Source organism: Camelus dromedarius, chromosome 6 (genome assembly GCF_036321535.1).
Source record: "Camelus dromedarius isolate mCamDro1 chromosome 6, mCamDro1.pat, whole genome shotgun sequence".
Lineage (NCBI taxonomy): Eukaryota > Metazoa > Chordata > Mammalia > Artiodactyla > Camelidae > Camelus > Camelus dromedarius.
In genome coordinates, this window is record NC_087441.1 from 34,794,728 (window position 1) to 34,819,891 (window position 25,164).

Sequence of the window (25,164 nt, forward strand, 5' to 3'; positions counted from 1 at the left end):
CAGTACGTCAATAATGAATTAGGTCTCCCACTTGACTTTTAAACTACCTCAGTAACACACATCCAGAAGGGCTGACATTCTCATATTCAAAATCGCCAACAGGGAGTGAAACGGCAGAACCACAGCTAGAGGAACTGAGAAGAGCAAATTATAACAAGTATTAGGCAGAGTCCTTAAATGGATATTTCAGGACACTCCTGCTTTCATCAGGCAGGTGAAAAGAGCCAAGATTGTTTTTAAAGGTGAAACTCAATGCTGCAAGGGCCTGTCACATTCTGCTGAAGGAATACAAACTGGTGAAACATTCCTGAAAGACACCTCAAAATAAATACTTTATGTCCCCTTTATGCCAATTCTAGAAATCAATTATAAGGAACTTTGTCATTAATTGAGGCGAAATTTTATGTACAAGAATGTTCTGTACATATTTTGTAATGAGGAAAATACTGGAATCAATTTAAATTTATGTCAACAAAAGAGTGAATAAATGAATAATGTATTTACAGTGTATAATACTAAAGAGCCATTAAAGTGGCATTTTCAAATAATTCTTAATGGCAGAAAATAATCTAAATATAATATTAGGTAAACAAATCAGGAAAAACTTTTAACTTATTTTTACCAACTATAAAAGCAACTTATTTTACCAAAAATAAAAGATTTGGAAATATACATCAAATATTGGCCTGGTTAACTCTGTATAATAGAATAATAGATGACTTTCACTTTATTCTTTGTATATTTTATGTTTTTCAAATATTCTGAAATGACCACATACCACAGACACAGACACACACACACACACACCTTTGCATACACACTTAGAAATATTTAAAAAAAAAAACAAACCACAAAGACAAAAAATAGAACTGTGAGCATTGATTAATTCTAGAAAGTGTTTACTGAAAACTACTCAAGCCTGAGAACCGTAAGGGGAATATAAGTGAAGCAGAGTCCTTACTTTGAAGGAATTTATATCCTGGTAAAGAGAATAAGTAATGTAAAACAAGGAAAGATAATGTCCACGAGGTGTTATGAGGTTTAAAAGAGAGAAAGACTGATGGATGGAACAGAAGTTGGAATAATGAGGAAAGAATTCCAGAAAGAGGTAGTACTTGGAATAAATCTTGAGGTGTCATGAGAATCTGGTCACTGTGGATGAGGAGATGGGGCAATGGAGGGAGTAGAAGAGAGTGTCTCAGAGAGAAGGAGCAGTAGGACCAAAGATGGGGACGCTGGGCCACCTGTAGGACACGGGTGTCAAGACTGTTCATCTGGAGCTGAAGGTAAGGGTGAAGAAGTGGTGGCAGCAAGTGCCGGGATGATGGTCTTGAAGTCTGCTGGACCATCCAAGTCGTCTTGCAGAAGAGTCTGTGCGTATCTTAGCACTGAGCCTTCTCGAGAAGTCGCTTGTTGTAGCTGTGCTATGGGAACATGACACAAGTAGGGGTGTGTAGTGTGTTACGGAAATCTGACATTTTAATATTTATGTTTTAGTACAACCGCTTTAATGTGGAGACATTCTGTCTCAGGTTAAAAATAAAAAACAACTAGAGTTTTAGTTTTGTTTTTTAAGGACTAAGTAATGTGTGACACAGACATCCATCCACCAAGTCCTCCCATCAGGTTCACCCACCACTGGACAGCGGGGATAAAGCGGTGAGGGTGAGGGATGGGACAGGGCTGGAGTAAAATTTGCGAACTAATGGAGGTAAGGATGCAATAAGGGCCATGGGTGTCTCTGGTGCACATTTCTTGGAATAAAAAATAGTGATTTTATGTTTTGAACTGCCTGGTTCACTTGATGAAGCCTTGCAAAATGTCCTACCTTATTTGATTTCAAGTAGGGAGAAAGTGAAGATGGAGACATGAGGTCAAGGCTATTAGCATGATGCAGACAACTAGAGCTGAATCTGAGTCATATTAAGATGTTAACTATAAAAGGAAAACAAGGTACACATGTTAGAAATATGAGAAAGACAGAGGTTATATCACTTATGACTGGATGCAGAGAGAGCATACAGGAGAACGGCGGGAAGTAGGCTGGCACACTTTAATCCTGGTTAGTTGAGAGACCACTAATTGAACCAGAAACTGAAATAGAAAAAAGATTGTATCTGAGGGGAAATGTGTGATGTCGAATTTCAAGTGGCAGTAGGCCATGTGGAGAAGTCCCCAAGTTTGGACAGCTCCGAGTAGAGACATAGAAAAGCAGAAACAGAGCAAAAAAACTGAGATTCATGAATACATGGAAAAACATTTTAAAATGCTACAGACATCTGTACATTTTTAAATAATAATAATAACACCCGTTTGTCTCCCTAATTTAAGCTCTTGACCAATATCACGTTGCTGGCTTGAGTAAGGAGTTGGAAAGGAAAGGTCACTGAAGCCAGAGTGATGTTTTCTAATCATTCTCCAGAACACTTTTAGCTCCACCAGCTCCTTCCAAGACTGTGTGGTGTCCATATGGACAGTGAGGCACTGGGTTATAAAGATAGCTTGAGAGGGACTAAAGATGTTCAGGCACGTGTCCTTCAGAGAAGCACACGTGACAGACAGCGCGGCAGAGGAGGCTCGGGGTGGAGGCAGCCCCTCCTCCTGCCACTGCCGATGAAGAACTCCCAGGCAGTCTCTGAACCGCTCCGGCAAGGCCAGGAGGAAGGAGGAGGATGCCTGCATTTGTCTAATCTGGGAACATTTACTTTCTCTTACCTGTAAGTTTCACAACAGAAAGGAGGCAAGGGTTCAGCTTGGGATGATAACCCACCTCCAAAATCCAAAAACACTTAACAAATTTATCTCTTTAAAAAAAAAAAAAGAAAAGAAAAGAAATTCTAATTCAATGCTTCAGAGACTTCACAGTGCTTTTCTTGCATGTATTACAAAATCAAAGATACTTATCAATTTTGGCTAATTTGAGAAAATTCTAATCAAACCACCAGGAAATTCACGTGGCCCATGTAGGATTCTTCTTCCTTTTGCTTTACCCCTGTGATTTTATTAGCAATAGTAATCACCCAAAGCCATTACCTGGAACTTTCCCTTCACATTACTGCAAAGTCATCCTACACAGAAAGCCCCACAGGAAGTCATATTCAACACGACCTTGAACCATGGTGCACTTCGTCGCGTCAGAGTGTAGATTCCAATGATTAGCACTTTCTGTCCCCGCCCCCAATAGCATTCCTACACTCTCAAGGTCTCCATTCACTCTTGAATCCTGCAATGGGACTGGAGAGTTCATATTATTAGCCTTTGGTCTGTTGATTTGCATGAATAAGATATGCAAGCACCACCACTTGTCCAAGCATCCATATCAGGGCAACCACACACACCCAAAGTCTTTCTTTCCATAATCTGTTGCAGGTTACAGCATGTACATTAAAAAAAAAAAAAAAGTATCCAGCCTCACCACATAAAGTTGCATAAAATCTCAAGGAAGCACAGATTTTTCTGAATAAAGAAATGTTATTTCTAGTTATTGCTGTGTGTATGGATGTATGCTTGTGTGTTTAAGGGAGCTCCCTCCCTTCAGCCTCCCCCTTGCAATTCATGAGTAGAAGTAAGAGGAGATTAGATTCCTTGCCCTTCATCTGCCCTTGAAACCTAAGTGAACACAACAATTCTGAACTAGTGGCAAAGCTGGTAAACATCCATTTTACATAATGGGTAAATCTGACTGGGGCAATGTATATCATTTTAAAAATTGAAGTATGAGACATATTTAGGCTGCTATTTTGATGTATGCAATTTTTAAAAACTCACTCACTACTCTTTAGAATAGATCACAGCTCTACTGTGAGTTACAATTTAGGTGGATTCCAGAGAGTTTGGAGACAAAACACAGAGAGCTACACCCTTTTTCCAACCTCAACACTCTCCCCACCCCAACCACATAGTTTGTCATTGGATCAGGTCTTGATGGTAATGCTTTTTTCCGACCATCCACTTACTATTCCTTCAACATGGGTCTTACCTGTGTTCAAGCAAATACGTATTTGTGTATTTGAAGGAAAATTTCATATGAAGGTTTATATATTAACTCTGGAAAAATAATCCCCACATTTAGGTAAAGTCATCAAAAAATTCCTTTACAAATAAATATTACCAAAGGGATGGATTTTACTTGAAAGAGTTTTGCTTTTCTCTCTCGAATAGTCTCCATCATATAGATCTGATCAAAAACAAAACAAAATAGCAAAAAATATTCTACTGCTTTTAATGACGCAAAATAAAAGTGCTTTTCTGAATGTTATCTTACGGTGTTCTTCAAAAGAGATAATAAAAGTGTTTATTTCTCATTCAATTCTCAAGTGTTTGTTGTTTTAACTATATATTTGCAGGATGCTGGTGGCAGGACTGACTCCGTATTTTCACTTTTCTCATCATTCAGGAGGTACTTGTATCTCTCTATTGACTCCTTGATTTTTAAGTTTTGAAATAAGTAAAGACTCAGGAAGCTGCAAAATTGAAGGGAGACCCCCTGTACCACTCTCCAGCCTCTCCCAATGGGATACTGCTTTACTAGAATAAACAGTCAAAACCAGGAAGTTGATATTGGTACCGTCCATAGAGCCATTCAGATGACACCAGTTTTACAAGTACATACACATCTGTGAGTCTGTATGTATGTACTTCTGTGCAATTTTATCATCTGTGTAGTTTTGTGTAACCATCACCACATTCAAGATACAGAAATGATCTATCACCACAAGCCCCCCTCCTGCTACCCCTTCAGGGTCACACTCAACCTATCTGATCCGTATCCCTAAGCCTAATCATGAATCTGTTTCCATCTGTATAATTGTGTTACTTTGAGAATTTCATATAAGTAGAATCATACAGTGTACAACCTTTAGAGACTGGCTTTTCTCATTTACATAATGCCCTTGACATACATCACTTTAAATACATCATGCCACTCCCTTCTGGCCTGTAGTTTCTGCTGAAAAATCAGCTGCTAACATTATGGGAGTTCCCCTGTATGTTATTTGTTGCTTTTCTCTTGCTGATTTTAATGTTTTCTCCTTATCCTTAATTTTTGTCAGTTTGATTACTATGTGCCTCAGTGTGTTCCTCTTTGGGTTGATCCTGTGTGGAACTCTCTGTGCTTCCTGGACTTAAGTCACTGATGTAAATCAGAATTGTTGGGTACATCAATGGTCGTTTTTCCCCTTTTTATCACTAAGTCATATGCCATGATATGGATGTACCACAGTTTTAACCATTCACTCATTGTAAGGCATTTGGGTTGGTCCCAGTTTGAGGCTATTATGCTAAGAATATTTGTGTGTAGGTTTTGTGTGATCATAAGTTTTCATTTCTCTGCAATAAATGCTCCAGAGTGACATTGCTGGGTCATATGGTTGCATGCTTAGTTTTATTTAAAAAAAAAAAAACTGCCACTTATTTTTTTCAGAATTGCTGCAGCATTTTACATTCCCACAAGCAATGTGTAAGAGATCTGGTTTCTCTGCCTCTTTACCATCATTTAGTATTTTCACTGTTTTTCTTTTTATCTTAGCCATTTTGATAGTTATGTGGTGATATCTCATTGTGGCTTTAATTGCGTTTCCCTAATGGCAAAGATGCTGAACACCTTTCATGTGCTTATTTGTCATCTGTATATCTTCAGTGAAGTATCTGTTCATTTATTTTGCTCATTTCATCATTGGAGGGTTTTTTTTAATGTTGAGTTTTTAAAGATTGTTTATATTTCCTAGATAAAAATTCTTTCTCAGATATGTGGTATAGTTTCTCCTATTTGCAGCTTGCCTTTTTATCCTTAAAACAGGATGTTTCACAGAGTAAACATTTCTTTAATTTCGACAAGGTTCAATTTATTTGGTTTTTTCTTTTATAGATTGTGCTTTCAGCGTCCAGCCTAAGAAACTTTTGCCTAGCCTTTGATCCTAAAGATTTTCTTCAATTTTTTTTAAAGCTATAGTTGTAGGTTCTACATTTAATTCCATAATCCATTTTGAGTTAATTTTTGCATAAATTTTGAGGTTTAAGTTGGGATTCATTATTTCATCCATGGATGTCCAATTAATTCTTACACCATTTGTTGAAAAAGCTATATGTCCTCCATTGAATAGCCTTACATCTTTGTAAAAAATCAGGACATATTTGTGTAAGACTATTTCTGGGTTCTCTATTCTGCTCCATTTCCCTGTGTGTTTATCCCTCTAACAGTTCAACATTCTAACACTTCTATCTAATATTATTGTGGATATATAGACTTGACACCAAAAAGAACAAAATCTACTGCTTCTAAAGATGTAAATTAAAAGTATTTTCCAAATATAACCCTATGTTGTTCTCTGAAAGAGAAATAAAAGTTGATTTTTAAGAAAACAATTCCTTCCCTAGAAAAGCTGAAAATTAACTTGCCATTTTAAACCTTTCAATTTCATGATCCAAGTATTAATTCAAAATGTTTCTGTTAAAGCAAAAAAAAAAAAAAAAGATTAATATGCCAACATGAAAAAGATAAACCACAAAAATACATATCTAAAGATTGAGAAAAATTACTAGAAAAAAAACACAACTAAGAAATAATGTTTTTTTAACATACGACATAGATAAAGAAACAATAGACAGCATATAAACTTTTGGTAGTTTACGATTTACAGAAGTCCATAGTCTCTTGAACCAGCCTGTCATTGCATGATCTCAATTTTAAAACTGAGAGAACTGAGGTACAGAAAGTGTAAGTTCTTAAAGGATTAAAGTTTTCACCAAGCTGTTGTTAGTCTAGGTAAGCATGGACTACCATAGTCTCAAATCTACTTCTTAGTCCACTCGGCTCTATTTTTTTATTCATTAGTAAGTGAAAAAGGAATCAAAATTTGAATATTAGAGTCAAGTATCATACAAAGAAAACACTGCCCAACTCCTGCAGGAGTGACACTGCTTCAGTCACTCTACAACCAGCACCCACCCTTATCATGTTCTTGGTTTAGGCAAAAAAGCACATCATATTTTATTGATGATATATTCATTCAAGGAACATTCGTTAAGCCCCATTTTTGCCATTCCCTTAGGGATGGTGAGTAAGATACCATCCCTGCCACCCATGGATTTTGTCATTTAGTTGAAATAAAAATTTTATACTCTTTTACCAGAGAGCATTTTGGTGGCTTACTCTGATACATTAAACTATTTAAAAGTAGATGAGTATTTTCTGATTTAAAATGACAGACATCACGTGTGTTTGTCTCCATTGTTCCCAAGACGTCATTAAACTGATGGGAAAGGAATTTTTAAGGAAATGAAGCCATAAATAGGCAGAGAAGTGGAGGGAGGAAAAAAATGATCGCATAAATTATTTCAAAGCATTTTTAGAATAGTAAAAGGATGTAAGAGTTTAATGAATAAAACAGAAAAAATATAAGCATGAAACAAGAAGAAAGAAGTAGAGATTTTAAATAAGAAATGGTGTCTTTCAACCAGTAATCCACTAAAAAACAATCCAGGATGGCAGCCACATATCAAGACTAGAAAGCAATTAGACAAATTAGAAAAGAAATGACTGGGCTAAAATAAAAATAATTTTTAAAAGAATAAGAAGAATTTCATGAGTAAACACTATGAAAAGATGATATAAGATACTGGAAGGAAATAGTGGGGAAAGGTCTTTTACTTTTAATTATAAGCTCTCATATTTTATTTTTTATTAAGAAGTAAATATCTTACTAGATACAATATTTTTAAAGCAGAGTTAAGTGTAAAATAAGGAAAAATAAGGCCAAGATGCTCAATAATAAGACAAATAAAATAAAAAAAAAAATGCACTGCTAGCAGACTACAGATACATCCCTGGGTGTTTTAGTAGCAGAATTTGGAACTGTACTCCCTGACAATCTTCTGGAAACAGTCACTGAAAAGTTCATCAGATTCTTTAGCAGACATGTGAGCTGGAGTAAGACGTGGCATTTTCCTGTGAAAACAAAGGTGGCCTAATAGAGACACCTAGCACAACAGAAGTTCATCCTTCCTCTACTCTGTGACGAGCTGAATGATAACCTTTCAGGCAGGATTAAGATTCTCCTTACAAAATTATTTCAACCCCATCCTAACACATAACAGATATAGTAGCATTTAAGGCCCTAGGATTTACTCCATGTAGTTTGGCAGAGCAAGTTTTAGTCTCAGATACTAACGTGGAGAAGAAAGTATGTGATGTCATTTGGACCTGCACACCTTGGTTCCACTCCAATACTACCTGGACAGCAAAGTCCAGGTTGGGGCTATGGAAAAAAATAAAGCGAAGCAGATCTAAAGAAAATGTTTCTGAAGATAGGGCTGACCTTTATGCTTAGCCAGCAAGGAGTGAGCAATTCTCCAAGTAGTCATATGAGTGTGAACAACATATACTTTTGGTGGTACAAAGCCTGACTTCAACATTACTCATTCCTGTTTCTCACGCCAGTAGCACTGAGAACATTAAAACAGAACAGGAGATAAGGTTCATGGAGAACTGGGACTCCACTGAAGATTAAACATTACCCAATGAATTCAAGAATCCAGTCTCTTATCTGTCTCTTCTAATAGCTCCAGAGGACCAGAGATGAGATCAAAGATCAGACAGACAGAATTGAACAAGTAAAGAACTAAATTCACACGCTTTTATTAACAACCAACTTTAAAGCCTATTTCAAAGATATAAGAAAAAAATGATATAAAAGGAGACATTGGGATATTATAAGGCAACCCTGTGATGGTGATAAACTGTAACTTCCTGCCTTTTTTTGACAGTCAGCATTGCAGAGCTGTGGCAGAGCTTTGACTCTGCTCTCTGCGTGGCTTGCTGAAGGTCTGGTGTGCAGAGGTTATGAGCATTCACCAAGTGAAAGTGTGCATCTTCAGATCTGACAGCATTCTCCATGTAAGATAATGCATGAGAACTACTCTCACAGTGTTTTGAACAAAAACTGCCTCAACAATCTGTGTTTTAATACACAGATTCCTTTGCTGCTTGTGAATTCTATCATCAGACAGTATTTGCTACAAATATGGTTGATAATATGCTTAAGTGAACCAACAGTATGTCGTAACTGTTACAATGTTTCCCTCTGTTTAATTCATCCTTTATCACAGGTCCACTAGATCTTTCTATTTAAATTCACTTACGCTGGTAAGTCAAAAACTTGACTGCTCATCCACAGAAAACATTCAAACCTTAGAGTGGCATTCATGACTTTCTACTATTAGGTATTAACTAACTTTTGCAGCCTTATTTCCTACTTTACTTTTTCATGAATGCTAAGATACAATTAAATTAATCTACTTGCTAATACCCATCATGTACATCATGTACATATTCACCTGTTTTTGCCACCAAGTGTTCCTCAGCATATAATGATTTTAACTATGCATCTCCCTTCTGTCAAAATCTTTCCAAGGCTTTATTTACATGGATACATTTTTTTCTTTACCATATCCTTAGATAAAATATAATTGCCTTTTTCTTTCTTCCTCTTTGGCATTTCTACAGGGCATTTGTGATTTTAAGTTAACATCACTTTTGGCTATTTAATAATATACTTTGCTAATAACGATAAATATTTGAATATATGCCACACTGACCCAAACACATGTGGAGTAATTATTTTTTCACCTGGGGATAAACTGAAAAAAAACGTTTTGAATTTAGAAGAAGGCAACTAATGATACACTATTTAGAAACTTTGTTATGAGAGAAAGGGATGGAGGAACAGGCCATATGTATTTGGAAAATAAACTCATAAAATGAAAAAATATCAGATAGCTCCAAATGTTCAAAGGAACAGACACTCTGTGTTTTTGAAATCTTGGTATGTAAAAGGCTAGGTACCAATTGCAGTAACGCTGATCTTGTCATCACGAGTTGGTGTAAGGATCAATGGGTACACGATTAAGAAGCAGATTTTAGCTGAATTTAAGAAAGAGCTTTATTACCAAACTCTTAGAGAAGAAAAGGACTGCCTTTTATGATGCTACACTAGCAGGCTCTGAATGTGTATGAACAGAAGCTGCAGAATCATCTTTTAAGACTACCACAGAAGTAATTCTTACATAAAATGGCCTGTGTGACTTCTATGTGTCCTTCAAGTGCTAAGATTCAAGAGCCTAGACATGTCTACTCTAAGCTTTTCACAGCAGCATCTGACAATATGCTCCTATGTCTTGCACCTCTAAAACCAATTTAGATCTACACAGAGTGCTCATGAGCCCATTTTAGAATCACATAAAATGCCAAGAAATAGCATCCCTATTGGATTAGAGAGATCACATGAGGATGCTCTTGATATTTTAATTCTCAATATTCCATTCACTTGCACTTAGGTATTAGTCTAGAAAGTGTAAGGAAAAAAGAATCCAATAGTGAATCTGCAACCCTTAAATATTTGAAGTACGCAAATAGTTGTTTATACTTGGCCAACATTTGATCAGATTTTAGAAGAAAATTAGTTTCATTAAAAATTCTTAAAAAACAGAATGTATTTCTCTGTAAATGCCTGGTAACATTAATATCTTATGTACAATTTATCATCAGCTCTTGAGAAAATGCAAGTCTAAAGCTTTTCAAGGAAATCTTTTTCACGAAATACTTTACCATGCATAACAACTGATTTAATGTTTTTCAAGAGTATCTTTAAATGGCGTTCTAATTTAGATCCCAAACTGTTGCCTTGCCAAAACCTTTGGTTTGTTCCACCTAAGGTACGTCTTTCTGACAAGCTCTGGGTCTATACAGCATGACAGAGCCCTTACTTTTTGTCTGTGCAAAGAGAATAATGTGAGCAAAGACGTAGGGCAGGGGAGAGCATCTGGTGACAAGATCATGTTTTATAAAGACAATTGTGATCACCATGTTGCGGAGGCACTGGGCAGGGGCCAGTTGGAGGCAGGGCCACTGATTTGTCTTTTGAGATAACCAAGGTAAGAGGTAACAAAGATTTAAATGAAGACAGAAAAAAATGTGAATAGGAAAGAACACAGACAAAAAGTACCCTCGTTCTTCTTTTTCATTATCACTTGGCCTGCACTAATGTGGACTTATAGCAACCCTGGGCTGGATCGCTATTAAAGTCTCTTCACTTCCCTCTTTTCCAACTTCTTTCTTTAAAATTATTCCACTCAATAGATATGTGTGGGCTGAAATCATGAACAAATGAATTATGTCACATTAGTTTTTCTATTGTCCATTTTCCACAATTCGTTCTCTGACTCAAAATACTCAAATACTCATTGATTCTCCAGTCTTCATAAAATATAGTTTAAAGTCCATCCCATTTTGACCCTAACCTATCAGATGTCTTCAGCACATCCTTCTTGCCTACCTTTCATCAACACTTCACATCAGACCCCCTAGACTTATTACATAACCAGAATGCAATATATTAATTTTCACCCTATACTGACCTCTGCTATTTCCCTCCCTATGTCTCTTTACATGCCAAATCATATCACCCTTGAAGATATAGCTCAATTTTTAACTTCCATAAAACTTGTCCAGCATTTTGGTCCACACACTGCAATCCCGTCTTCTGAATTATTAAACAATTTCTATCTGTAAAATTTGTCATTTATAAACCTGATTTTAATTAATATAAGGATATGGCTGACAGGAAGAAATAAGATGTACTGTTTAAAAGCATGATTTTCTTTATAAGGTGTAATTTATGTCCACTTTTTTGTCTTTTAATTCATTCATCCATGGCTATTTTATTCAGATTTGCATTAAAATATTTTAAATAGGGCTTGTTGATGGCTGTTTAATAATTTAACTTCCTTCTTTGCTCCTACCAAAAACTGGTTAGTACATACCAGGTATGTTAGCATAATCTTTTGAATTATATATCAGCCTGGTAACTTTATACAACATGCTTTTTTAAGCATGTCTGATCTTTAACTCCAACGCATATTTACATTTCCGCTGACTTTGCTTTCCTAGGTCTTACTGTAAACTTCCTTTTTGGTCCCCAAATGTGACCCATCAGAGCTATATGTGTTAGGACTGCATAGTTTTCTTAGGATGAGCAGCTGCAGCTGGCTGATTTCATTAATTTTCTCATCAGATTATGTTAATATCACTTTAAAATAGAAGCTAACCTTTTTAACATGGCACATTGTATATTTATTTGTTAAATAATTTTCTTTATTTTCTATTGTATATCATGCCTGTTTGAAATAAAATTTTTTAATGATAAAAATGCTATGTTCCCAATGGTAAAATGTGTAAAATGCAGAAAGTAGGGAAAAAAAGATTTCACCATAGTCCCACCACTCTCATATAATCTCTGTTTACATTCCAATGCATTGTCTTCTCCTCTTTGTTTAACGTTATCAACATAAATGTGATTGTATTTTACATTCATGTCTATCACATACACTTAACATTACACGTAACTATTGCCCATATTATTGCAAACTCTTTGCAAACATTACTCCCAGCAGTTGAAAGACCATCCATCATAGAAACTACTTGGTGTTGCAGGGTTTTTCTTCATGGGAATCTATTTTCTCCTTCAGTTCATGGATTATGAGTCTGAAAACTGTCTCAGGTCAGGAAACTAGGCATGCTATTCTAATTATATACTGGGATAGCTGACTTCATTCTTCTTCTTTCTTTTGGTTAATGTTTTAAGTAACACTTATTGTCTTCCCATCTATCTTTCCCATAGGAACACCATGATTAATAACAATTTCCATAGCTCCCTAAGGACCAGGCCCTTATGGTTGCCACTCCAGCCTTGCCAATCATTATAATAATTGCGCCAAGCATACTTCTGGTGTTTAAATGCCATCACCTGGCTGGTGGTATTTCTGAATCCTATCATCCCATTGCTCAGGAAATCCTTTCACTGACTTTCTCTGATATATCAGATTTCTTTATCATAGTCCTTTTGATTATTAATTCCCCTGAGTCTTTTCAATGTCTGAGGTATTGCAACCTCCAATGTATGCTCTCCGAGTATCCCATACCATTTCACCACAGGTGAAAAATTTAAGAAGGTCTGTAACATGCCTTTTGTCCACCCAGGACCAGTGATATGATCCTCCTTGCCAGCCAGCTGGTGAGTTATCTAACCAAACTGAATGTTTTCTTGCCATTGAGGAACTCACTATCTAGTGGAGAACAGTGAGGAGAGACGTGCATATTAATAATGTCCACACAAGTCTCTTCACGTATTTCAACAGAAAATATCTGTGATATCCCCAAGTGTAAAAATCCCAAAGGTCTTACATCCTAGGAACAAACCAATGAGCTCCACATGTTATAAAGCATAATACTTACTATAATTGCATTTAACCATTATTTTAAAACTAGGAAAAACAAAGGCAGGAACTATAAACTTCTGAGATAAAATTACCTACTTAATTTCTTAAAAGGTGCATCATTTGCAGAAAATGGGGGTGGGAGAAATTTCTTCCCCCCTAACTTCAGTTGGTGAGTTTTGTATGATCCGCCAAGTTAGGTTGATTGATTATATTACATAACAGCTGTATTTTGTTCTAAAGAAGTAGTCTTCTTGTTACATAATTTATCTAGATTATCTTCTTGAGCACAGGGCAGGGAAGAGTGCATGGATAGTTCTGACTGTAACCAAGTGACTTCTCTGACTAGGAATCATGACAATCTCTTTCATATATGTTATCTTGTTTAGTCCTCATAATAACACCTGGTGGAAGGTATTAACCCCATTTTTATATGTGATAACAAAGAGAGGGATCAGTTAAGTAGCCTATCTAAAATTGAAATCTGGATGTGGCTAAGGCAAGATTTAAGCCAGAAAGGCTGATTCTAAAGTTTGACCTATTCTAGTAGTTATCAGGTGGAGAGACAATTTTATTTTTGACTATGTCCTATATAATTTTTTTCCAAGTAACTCTTTATGAAGAAAGCAGATAATCAAAACACGACTTTCTCAGCAATTTTCTTGGGTAAAAGAACGCAATTTCTTTCTTCCTTATGTGGCTTTATGATGAAACACAAATCACAGCGTCGTTTCTCTTACCGTATATCCAATTTAGGGATGTTTTATGTTTTTAAAAATTAAGATATAAAATAACTTACAGGGAGATTCCAGAGGAAAAGAAAGAGAGAAGATAATTCTAATTCCAATGCCTATACATGAGTTTCCAATAAACAATTCCAAAAACAGGAACTAAATAATATAGGAAAAGAAGCCTTTGAAAGAAAAATTTGGGCCATTTGAAAATAAAAACGTAGCCTGACTCAAACACATAGACTATGAGACTCAAGGATAATGGAGGAAATCTCTACTTCTGTGAGGGTTGTGACCTATTCTACGAGGTAGAGGGGCTTACTTTAGAGGCAGAGACCAGAGAAAACCAGAACTGCAAAGCAGAAAAGAGAAACCACAGCAGTGGACTTTCTGGGAGCTCTCCGTGGTGCTGCTCAATCAACCCAAGCCTTGCTTGATGGTTTCTATTGAAGCCACATTAGCTCTTTTTTGAGTTAAGGTGCTTTCCAGATCCAAATATTTATGAAACTAGGAGACAGACTGCTATGATTTACAGCAGAGTAATTTTACTCTCCTTTCACTGATTAAATTGTCTCTAAGCTTAGCATACAGTAGTAAATTACTAAGGTGCTGTTGAGACAGCAGGCCTCAAATACCACTAAAGGTAGTTTGTTTAAGGGCTCTGTAGCAACCTACCATTGTCCTGTGTGGGGTAGAATTAGCTTTTCTTGGCCATCTGAGGAGAGATCATTATCAAAGGGATGACTGGGAGCATCTCTTTGAGGTCCTCTTTTAAAACCAAATGATAAAATTGCCTATCTGCCTGAATTACTTCTCACATGCAAATAAACCTGGTTTTCTAAGTTTTAGAGTCTTAGCTCAAGCAAGCCTGTACTGATTCACAAAGAATTATTAGTGTATCTCTAGGAATTTTTATTTCTGAAAATAAATGTACCTCATATTTTACCTTAGAAAAATGTCTCTGGAGAGTCAACAAATATAATAGTAATAAAAAGTTATTACTACATAGAAGAAGAATTTTTCACCTAGATCCTTATATAAAGGTAGAAATGATGGCCCATGACCTTAATTTCTATCATCTTGTGATCATAAACTAGATAATGGCTGGCTTTAAGGAGTTAGGGAGCTTCCAAGTCAATATGGCAGACTGAACAGACACAATTCCTTACCTTCCTCCATAAATTTATATAACAGTAAAGAATAAAAACTATAATAAATTTACAACAGCAATGAAAATTAAATGTGGCAGAGTAACTTAATTAAATCAGATATTTGATAAGATTTTTACAAGATGAAAAACACATGTGGTTCTAACTTTCACTTCCAGGAAGATGGAATAATTATACTTCTCCCTGATCTTCCCATTAGGTAAAACTAAGAAGCCTGGGCATTAAACATAAAACAAACATAAGAAGACTATGGAAGGTGACGAGAAGAAACTTTAGGACCCAATGACTGAAATGCTAGCAAATTCCCTGGGTTTGATTTTGCCTCATATATCTCAGAATTATTACTCAGGAAACTGACAACTGGAAACTCCAACAGTCACAGGCAAAAAAAAAAAAAAAAAAAGAAAGAAAAAAAAGCCCTAGCTAAAGATTGTTCTCACTGAACAAAGGACCACGAAAAGTGCAAACTAGCAACACATAAAACTTTCAGGCAATAACTACTCTACTCCAGCAGAACACAAGAGAAAAAGGAAAACAAGCAAACAAACAAACATGTGACCTCACTTCCGCCCACACCAGCAAAGGATGAGAGATGCACCCACACCAAGTTGTTATGAGGTACCCCACCCCCAACAATATGATGTAAGAGAAGACTGAGTGGGTAGCCAGGACTTTCATCCCTGTTATATCAATGTTAATATCTTGGTTATGAGGTTGTACAATATTTTTGAAAAATGTTACCACTGAGGAAAATATATATAAAATCTCTGTGCTATTTCTTACAACTCCATATGAATCTATAGTAAACTCAAAATCAAAATTTGAAGTTTAATTAAAAATATATGTGAAAAAGAAACATTATGATACACAGAGGATTAAGACCACAAATACAATGTCCATACTATAGGAATACCAGAAAAGGAATCAGAGAAAAATTAAAAGGAAAGAATAATAAAAATGTTTCTTTTTTTAACTGAAGGATTCAATAAGGTCTAGCTGACACATAAAAAAGATCTGATCCCAGATGCGTGCTTGCAAACACCAAAGATGATAAAAAGATCCTAAAATCTTTTACTGACAAAGTACAGGTACCTATAAAGTCACAAAATTTGTCTGAAGCTATGCTTCTTATCAGAAATAATGGATGCCTAACAACTACAAAATAATGATTACAAAGTACTAAGGGAAATTATTTTGAATCTATATTTCTATATCTAGACAAAAATATCAACCAATGTGAAAACAAAGCAAACACACTTGAGAGAATGCAAGTACTCTGCAATTTTACCTCCCTTGTATCTTTCAGGTTGAAAAAAAAAATAAGTATATCAAAAGAAAACCAAAAAAAGAGAAAAGAATTCAAGGACTTGAGGAAAGAAATCCAAGAAACAGCAAATATACCAGCAGTAAAATTTAAACATTTTCTATAATGACAGCTCTAAAATAGACCTAATAAACAAGAGGTAAAAATCTTAAAAAGAAATAAAGAGCTCCTAGAGTACTTTCAAGAGGAAAGTGGATTCTTTACAGTACAAAATATGATTGAAAAATTAGGTACTGATAATACCACCTTTATCTTATTAATTTCTGTACTGACTAAAATTATATTGACTTACGCATGTTTTCACTAGATAACTAAACGATAAGTAAAACTCCAGTTGTTTTTAGAGCACTTGATAGCTATTGACAAAATGGTGAAAGCTGGTGGACTCTGCATCCTAACGTCTGACAGTGACTTTGGTCTCTAAGCCTATGCGACAGGACTCTATAGTGAAATCCTTTCCATGTCTTAGCACCGAGTATTCTGTTTGAGGAGTTTCTCAAGTTAGGTCATCTCAAATTTTTAAAATATCATATTCTCACTTTATGAAAAATAAATCCTCAATTCAGGTGATTTCTAACTTCAAGGTAAAACAACAACACATTACTATAGTTGTCTTACACACAGTCTTAAGACACTACAGGGACAATATACTTTTTTCTCCTTTTAAATTCAGGATGTTTGGAAATACTTATCTTAGGAAAGTTGAATTGATTGAATCACAGCTCTGTTACCTTTGTTACAGGATATAGCTATAGTGGCCCAGGTACATAGAAACTGCCAGCACCCCTACCTAGGCAAAACTAGTCAGGTACAGATTGCAACAGTGCATAGAATGAACTGTACGAAAGATGCATTTATTCCTTTGTGCTTGAATGTAGGAACTAAACTTCCTTGAAACACCACCTAATTATCACCTCTTCCTTTCAGAGAACATAGGCAAACATGCTATAAACAGCCGATTGAAGAGTCATCAAAGCTATTTTAGGAGTCAGCATTGTGAAGGAGACGAGATGCCCACCACTCCTCTTCTTCCTAGGATCACAGACTACATCTCTTCGCCTCCGTTGTAGCTATGAGCGTCAATTTGACTGACTTTTCTAGCCAACAGAATTCAAAAAAAAGTGATGTACACTCTTTTCAGGTTTGGCCTAGAGAAATGTATCATATGATCTTCCAGGCCTTTTCACCTTACAGGGAAATGGAATGAAGTTGAGCAAAGTAACCTTGGAAACCCCATACAGAGAATGGTAGGGCAACAAGGTAGAAGGAATGTGGGTTACTGACTCACTGGAAGAAGCACCATACATTGATTAAAGCATCATATTTGACTCTGCAGTGAGATGGTTGAGCTAATGCACACATTTCAATTTGCTTGTTACAGCAGCTATCATTACCTCATATGACTACCTCACACTCACTCTCATCTTAAAATTGCAACTGATTGAGCCTTTCAAAATGCAGTTCACTTTAAGCCATAGAAGCACACTATTATTAATAGTGCATCAAATGGTAGTCCAGGATAAATCCAAGAAGGCATTCCTCTTATGATCACAATAGATATGAAGAAAATTAAGCCCATTAAAAACAGATCCTCAGAATAGTTGTAATGAAGAATAAAGAGTATTTTAATGTGCAGATCAGTCTTAAGACAATATAATAAGATTGTTACCCATGGATGAGAGAGAAGAATCATTCACCTCCAAGATTCTGGCAATATGGTACCAGAATTTTTAAAATTTAAGAAAACAAAAATGACACCTTAATTTGAGATTTCAAAAGATTTTGATTTAGATGTCCATAAAGTTACATTTATGAAGGTAAAATGACTAAACATTTGAAAGATAACCATGTCAATTTTATCAACATCTGTAGAAAAATCTGATGGCACAGGGGTCTTTAATTTTTCTGGTTTAATTAAGATATGGTTGACAAATAAAATTGTATATATTTAAGGTACACAGCATGATGTTTTGGTATATACATGCATTGTAAAATGACTGCCATAATCAGGCTAACTAACATACTTATCACCTCACATAGTTACCTTTGTATATGTGTGTGTGTGTGTGTGTGTGTGTGTGTGTGTGTGTGTGTGTGTGTGTGTTTGAGATCAACTCTCTTAGCAAATTTGAAGTATACAATACGTTATTATTAGAGTCACCATGTTGTCCATTAGGTCTCCAGAATTTATTCATCTTATATAACTGAACTGTTGCACCCTTTGACCAGCATCTCCCCATTTCCCCCACCTCCCAGTTCTGGGTGACCGCCATTCTACTCCCTGTTACTATGAATTCGACTTTTTTAGATCCTGCATATAAGTAAGATCATGCAGTATTTGTCTTTCTGTGCCTGGCTTACTTCGCTTAGGATAATGTCTTCCAGGTTCATCCATATTGTTGCAAATGGCAGGATTTCTTTCTTTTTTAAAGGCTGTATCTAAACTAATTTAAAAAAAATAAATAAATGAACGTTCACATTTTGCAGCTTTGATATGGAGTCAAAAAAAACAAAGTTCTGCTGGGAGAGAAGAATATATCAAGATGCATTTACATTGCTACTAAAAAGAATAAAAGAGAACTTGCAGTTACTCATCTTTTTTGTTCTCTAGTTAAGCACTTGTCTAAACATAGCCAATAAAATGAAATGTGGAAGAGCTCATACGGTTTGTTCAGTTTTCCATTACACATAATTACTTTCTATCCATTTATCATTATCTCGATGACTCAAACTGAAAGATTATTTGCTTCTTTCTCTTGTGTTGCTTAAATTATTTGACTATATGAACAAAAATGATAACTAGTCTCTTTTTCAGTGGTTGAAAGTGTAGAGGTACTAAATTTTATTGACAATTACTGATACTCTGTAATTCAGTACGTGCATGTTAAGTAAGTCTAGGACATCCATGTCTTCATTTTTGTCAAGGTTGATAGCTACATCGTATAACTAGACATTTTAAATGGATTTATCCCTTAATCAAAAAAACCCAACAGTTTTCATGCAAGAAAAGATGGTGACAGATATATACATATAGACACATATGTAGGTACATATATGTGTTGTGTGTATGTGTAAACACGTATATACATATGCAGAATTAATCTAGCCTGTTAGTACAGTTTATATAATCCCTAGCCTGCTTGCTGAACTGAATATTATATATGGCTTTTAAATGCCTATTGTCAGCTTTTAAAAGACTTCTAATGTCCTACTTCTGGGGACTAAACCTCTCAGCCAAGCCACATTCTCATGCCATGAAATAAAGCAACTTTAGGGCTTTCACTCATTTTGTTTTAGGTTAAGTAGCAACCAAAAGGAAGCACACTTAGCTCAGACAGCTATGCATGTGATGAACAAAATGTCACTTTTTTTACACTGCCCTTGTCACTGTTTCTCAATATGGTTCTGCCTGTGCATACAAAATGTGGAAATAAATGCTCCCACCTCCAGACTGTCTGAATGAATATATTTCATGAGTCCGTGTGTTCATTTTCAAAAAAAGATAGGCATTGTTTCAGGCCCCTGCCATCAATGCACCATCATGCTGCCTTAAATTTACAAGGTAGCTTGCAGGCAAGAGGTTTCTGCTATTGTCCCAAGCATTATGAGCCTGAAAACTATTGGCAGGTTAACAACCATTGCAAAGAACACTGTTGCAAAACAGGATCATTTTGTTTTATTATGAACCCCTAATTTGCTCATGGAATTATTATTTAATGTTCTCCCATAACCATCGTACATATATGCACATGCATACACACACACATGCAGTTTCAAAGCTAGCAGATACTGTGGGACTGGAGGACTGAAGAAGCTAATGCTAGATTGCGTAATGGAGCTCCTCACCCACTGGCCCTGGACAGGGATGTTCCAAGTCATTAGCATCGCCTCTGTTTTTGGCAAGATCCCTAGGTAGGACGAGGCGTCCAAACAGTCAAAGCTGGAATCTGTAGTGGCAGCACTTTCTGCCTTCCACATGAATGGCCAGAGCTCTCAGAGCCAGCCGGCTGGTGGCTGCTCGTAACACTGGACCCTTGAGTCAAAAGAAAGGGCCAGATTAAGTACTACTGGGAATTGATTACATTTTCTTTATTCGTTCACAAGTCCTATTTATTAAGGGCTCTTACAATATCTGGCACTGATTACGGTACTTTGTGATGGCCCAACGTCTGAGTCTCATGTAGCGATTCAGAGAGCCGTTCAATTCATTATTACAGTCAAACCCTCTGCCAGCAAGCTACATCTTGACAACATTATGTACTTTTCAGCAGATGAAGTTTGGGGATGCCTGTGAGACTGTGAAGGCAAAAGCACAGAGACTCAGCAGGACATAGCTAAGGGGGAATGACAAGTAAATACATCCAAAGGGACACGAACAACCCAGGAGGGTCAGGATATGTTTTGTTTTGTTTTGTTTTTAATCACAAATAAGAGATTATGGATGTATAAGAGAGTTTGAGTTTCTTATTACTAAAGAGTTTAAGAATGGTAATATTTTACAAGAAAAAATAGAGCAATAGCAACCAAAAAATATTAAAAGCATATCTCTTCATTGTAAATTCAAATAGTCTAAGCTGTTCCAGGTATTTTCAAACATTTCATGTTTTAATTGGATTCCCAGGCAGATACCTTAGAGTCAACAAGTCACAGCCACTTAATCTTGTATTGATTTTCTAAGATGCTTCCTGCGACTATGACGACCCTAATCAATTAAGTCCTTGTAAGAAGCAAGACAATTCTTCTCTTTTCTTTCCAACGAAGCTTGAATACTTTATGCCCACAAAAATATCTGACGTTGCCTCTTATCTATCAAGGAACTGCACTGTGTTGGTAAAAATATTTTCTGCCTTTCATTTTTAAAAAATGTTTGAAGATTCTGTACAGAGAAAGCATACAGAATTGCCTTGGATTGATATAATGAATGGCTTACCAAGCAGTGGTTGTGTTGATAAAAGTTCTCTTTGGATATCAGAGAAGCGCCTTGCCCTTGGCCTTCATCACGGGGAATTGGGGGGTTGGTAGTCACTCAAGGAGACCACTCAGTGGGAAGAAGAATGTGGTTCTGCCACTCGGTGTCAAAAAAAAAGTACAAGGCCAGCCATTTATGACTATGTTAGTATTGCACTATCCCAATAAAGAAATTGCACCTGTATTAATGTGAGAGGGCTTTGGTGTGGGAGAGGGAAGTTACTAACCTGAGCCTACCCACTTTTTCTTAGGCACAGCCCTGGAAACAACAAGGCAGGGAGAGTGGGAGGCACCAACTATTGGGTGTAAGATCGGCTCAAGGATATACTGTACAAACAGGGAATATAGCCAATATTTTATAATAACTATAAATAAAAAGTAACCTTTAAAAATTCCATGAAAATTTTTTTAAAATTTTAATTTAAAAATAGATTAGAAACAAGATTTAAGAAAGATATTGGTCTATGGAATCATACAACCTGGCCGCAAGCCTTGATGTGATGTCAGTTGAGAAACTCAGGTAAGTGTCTTAAACTCCCTGGAGTTTCATCATCTGTCCTACAAAATGGGATCAATATAACTATCTCCAAGGTGGTCTGGGAATTCTCTATACCGAATCCCTCCTCCTTTGACCCAAGTCAATTCTTCTTCCCAAGAGATCTTTCCAAAGCAGAGGAGTGACCGGGTCACTTTCCTGTCCCAAATATCCTCACGTCTGGAGAACACAGGCCCCAAGCCACTTAGCATGTCACCCTCCATCCCCTAGAGCCAGGGGTCAGCTGACCTTTCCCAGATCGTCTCTGGTCATTTGCTTCAATTCATTTCTCGCTCCAGCCATATCAAAACAGGTCTAGAACATATTTTTCAACCCTTTATAGCTGTATGTTTGTTCAAATCACCTCCCCAAAGATTTCCTGCCAAAACGTTCTTCCTGTCCTTTTCCACTTAGCAAACACTTGCTCATCCCTCAAGGCCAAGGCTATCTCCATAATCACCTCCTTTTCAAATGAGCCTGGAGCTTCTCCCAAAGGAAGCAAAGATTAATTTTTACCAGGTGAAACAATTTCATTTTTTCTTTTGCATCTAACATGCAAATATCTAGATGCTATTTAACAGCAAAGTGAAGTGATTTTTTAAAAAATGCCATCTGGGTATCTATAATCTGAGCACTAAAAGCAAAATAGGATATTATTCAGATTCCCAAAGTCAATCATCTTTAAGTCTTCACAGTCTAAGTAGTCACCGAATTGTGAGAAACCAGCACAGATACAGAAAAAACATGCCACCTGAAAAATGAGCTTATCCACATCAATTACTTTCATCATTAATATTACCTGCTATGCTCAAGATATATCGGTTCTAAAATAATGGTTTAAAATTGGTATAAATGGATAGACTGACACCCAAACAAGTGAAGTAATCTGCCCAAATGTTTGATATATGGCAGAGTTGCCATCCAAACCCAAACCCAGATCTGTCTGCCTCTATAGCCCATTCTGGTTCCACCCTTCAATACCATCTCTCTATTGCCCTTGTACTGTGGTGGGTCTCAGAGCCATGGTCTAGGTGTCTTTATCCAAAGTATGAGGTACTATCTCTAGCTAGTTCACTCAAAATACTCTTTCACTTGAGGAAAAGGGGGATTGTTGTGTGTGGACAGACAGGTTATACAGTCACCTCAAAAGGAAGCAACACGGGTCGTCTTCAAAAAACAGTGACATCCCATTAATAATACACATCATTAAAGGAAGTGTCCTCTCTGGCCCTAGACTCATTGGTAGCTTTCCTTACTTTTGATCCAATCTCCTAGAATATTTTTTATGTTTGTCAAACTAAAAGGAACATATTATAGCAGGATGATGGAATGATATAAATCATACTGAGTTATTAAAAATATTCTCACCTCTTAATTTCCCTGACTGGGTTAACTGGAAGGGGTTTATTACTGTGGTGGTGGTGGTCTAGGTGATGGCTGTAGTTGTGTTTAACAGCCTAAAATTGTGCATATATATCTGTACTTCAAAAATTTTCTGGTCTTATGTTAATCTCAAAAAAAAAGCTTATTCATGCTCTGCATGAAACATGTATCAACACACAATATTTCTCACAATGCAAATAATGCAAAATTAAAAAGTCTTGATTAGAAAAGTCAGAAGATGTTACTTCAGCATAAGACTAAATATGAAGTTCCGCACGTCACAATAGAACATTTTTAGCCCTTCTTATATTCCTATTCAAAATCACCATTGTTTTCAGATGTCAGTATAGACATAGACACGGATGTAGACACAAGGCATTTAAAAAATCAATTGGAACTAGAGAAAAGTTGAGTTTAAAAGTTAGTAACATGTCAAATTTATTCCTAGGAAAAGCTCCCTTCTTTTAAGTGACTTCCCAATTAGTAACTAGGAAAAACCAACCCTGCTTACTCAGTCTGGGTCCTGGGAGAAAGGAAAGGGGACTGAGACATTGATGAGATTGGAATAGAGACTGGGAAGTTCAGCATGGTTCTTGCAGGCAGGGGGGACAATTTCCCTCTCTAACACAAGCACAGAGGTTTAATCTGACTGTAGTTCCTGTTGCGCTGACTCTCAGAACTTAAAAAAAGTTCTGATCACGGCCATGGGTAGTGGGGAAGCTCCCAAACATGCCCGAGGGGTTGGTTTTTGCCTCCAGTAATGACTTACCACATTGCTATTAAATGACTCCATAAAGTGAGTAAATTGGCAAATAGCAAGATACTGAGTCTATCCTTGAGGTGTTCTTTTTCAGCTTTTTTTGAAATAACATGAATTCTCCAGTCCTTCGTGTGCTGAAGGCCCAGCCTATCCCTCATGCTGGTTAAATAGGGATCACAATTATTATAGGCTGTTACCATTCTGTGCTAAGTAACATGGCTTGGGAACCAATTTTCTCCACAAAGTGAAGAACATTTTACACGCTGCTGGCAGTAGGGCAGAGTTAGTACTGATTCTACATTATACACACATCTAAACACTGCGTTGCCCCCTGCCCTCTCCCAACCCTTATTATCTGTCTCTATGGAGTTTAAAAAAAAGTATTATTCAAGATATGATAGGCACAAAGCTGACTCACCAAGAGCAAGTCAGGAAACCTGCATCAAAAAAATAAAAATCTATTCAGAGAAAAGGATCAATGTGTCTTAGTCACTCCAAAGGCAAAACCCAAACTGTGAATTCAATTTGGTGACAATGTCCTGCTGCTTGGAGAAGTGACCCTTTTTTAGGGGGTCATGAGCCATCAATTTAGGTGCCTATAGACACAGTCAGAAATTACCATGAAGCATAGATCTAGAAAATTTTGGCTATTCAACTTAAAAAAAAAATTGAACATCCTGGTCTAAAGAATGACAAAGATAAAACTAGTTATTTTTGTGATCTTTTCAGTGGTAAAAGTTATAAAAATTAACTGTTGCAAACTTCTAAAATGCATGTTGAACATAACGAGAATGTTCAAATTTGCAAATCTTCTTAACAATTTAAATTTTGTTCCATGAATATTGTATATAAAGTAGTAGAAAGCAAAATAGAGCAGAAGAACCTCCTAGAAGTTAAAAAGAAATTGTCAATATTAGATTTATGACATGTCACTAAATAACTGATTTTTTCATTTTATAATTCCCAACCAATTAAATGTCATTCATTGGAAGATGCACCATTCCTATGTCAATTTTATATGATGG

General features: G+C 36.3%; 1 protein-coding gene across 2 annotated transcripts in view; it reads right to left on the reverse strand.

Moving 5' to 3' along the window:
- Positions 1 to 25,164, reverse strand: part of CLVS2 (clavesin 2) — a 59,893-nt gene that overhangs the window by 20,573 nt on the left and 14,156 nt on the right. The window lies entirely within an intron of this gene.